Source organism: Cataglyphis hispanica, chromosome 9 (assembly GCF_021464435.1).
Source record: "Cataglyphis hispanica isolate Lineage 1 chromosome 9, ULB_Chis1_1.0, whole genome shotgun sequence".
In the NCBI taxonomy this organism is placed as follows: Eukaryota; Metazoa; Arthropoda; class Insecta; order Hymenoptera; family Formicidae; genus Cataglyphis; species Cataglyphis hispanica.
This window is the reverse complement of record NC_065962.1, coordinates 1,628,408-1,630,247: the sequence shown is the minus strand read 5'-3', so window position 1 is coordinate 1,630,247 and position 1,840 is coordinate 1,628,408.

Below are 1,840 nucleotides of genomic sequence, written 5' to 3'. Positions count from 1 at the left end.
CAACTTATTAGGTTAAATTCTCGAACAAAATGTTTAAATTCTAAATTCAATAATAAAAGAAATTTATTTCGAGATACGCTTAATATATCCTAAGTTAAAAGTTGATTACATATTTAGTGTATGTCAATGAATCTTTGCAAAAGTTAGAACTCATTTTCCTTGCTTTTTCTTTATTTTTTGTTTATGTTGTTTCCCGTTTTATATATATACATATATATATATTTTTTTTCTTTTTTTTTCTCACCATCGCCTCAGAAGGAAAAGGGAATATAGGAATAAGAAAAAGGGTTAGGTAAAAAAAAAAGGTTGCCGGGTCCATTGGGTACAAAAGGGAGGCCTTTTATGTATACTCTTCAGGCCATCTGTCGAACACTGGAGCTCCCCATCCTTTGTCTAGGTACGTCTTCGGAGTGATCAGATAGATTACAATGCAGGCCCTACACTCGCTTGCTGGTTTTATTCTTATTATTGGTTTGTGGCAACGAGTGCAACTCGTTTGCAAATGAAAGCGAAAGTTATAGCGAGCGTGCGAGCGAGCGTGCTTCAAAAGAGACAAGCGCGAAATGAGACGGCCGACGGACAATGACACCCGCGAGTATCGAGACGCGCTCGATTCTAAGATGCATAGAATCTTAACACTTTGCAATATTAATCATACGCGAGATACGATTATAATTCGCACGCGGCGGATAAACAGCGATAAATCGTCTGTCTCGGAATAACTCCGGTAGTCACACAACGGCACTGAAATATGTCTATTTCATTAAACGAGACCGACTCTTTATTTCGCTTGAATAGCGTACGCGCGTCAAAAGTACTCTGAGCGGAATGCGCCGCGCTCGGTTGGCGGCTTACCTTTATACTGTTATCGCCTTCTCGAAGGATCCAGAAGGTCCCCGAAATTTAGTCATTTCCGCCGACAGTTTTTAGGTGACTTGTTTGTCGCGATTTTACCTTGGATCCTTCGAGAAGGGCAACAATGTTTGTTGTTGCCGCGCGCTTTCGCTCGGTCGCCGAAAACGCTACCTCGGATCGCGCGCGCGGCGATGACGCGGTCGCGCGGCAACAAAAAATGCGAAGTTCGAGATCGTTGCAATCTCGAACATTTGCGAGCGAGCGTGCTCCAAAAGAGACAAGCGCGAAATGAGACGGCCGACGGACAACGACACCCGCGAGTATCGAGACGCGCTCGATTCTAAGATGCATAGAATCTTAACACTTTGCTATATTAATCATACGCGAGATACGATTATAATTCGCACGCGGCGGATAAACAGCGATAAATCGTCTGTCTCGGAATAACTCCGGTAGTCACACAACGGCACTGAAATATGTCTATTTCAATAAACGAGACCGACTCTTTATCTCACTCGAGTAGCGTACACGCGTCAAAGTACTCTGATCGGAATGCGCCGCGCTCGGTTGGCGGCTTACTTTTATACTGTCGTCGCCTTCTCGAAGGATCCAGAAGGTCCCCGAAATTTAGTCATTTCCGCCGACAGTTTTTAGGTGACTTGTTTGTCGCGATTTTACCTTAGATCCTTCGAGAAGGGCGACGATGTTTGTTGTTGCCGCGCGTTTTCGCTCGATCGCAGAAAACGCTATCTCGCATCGCGCGCGCGGCGATGACGCGGTCGCGCGACAACAAAAATGCGAAGTTCGAGATCGTTGCAATCTCGAACATTATATTTAGTTTTGTTTCCGGTTTAGTGTCACTCAGTTTTTATACATATTTACATTTTTTAACAATATTATTGCTATTTTGTACATAAAGTTCTCAGAATTTATATAAATTTTTCTACAGAGAATGTCATTCATAAATTTGCACCATGCTTTAATG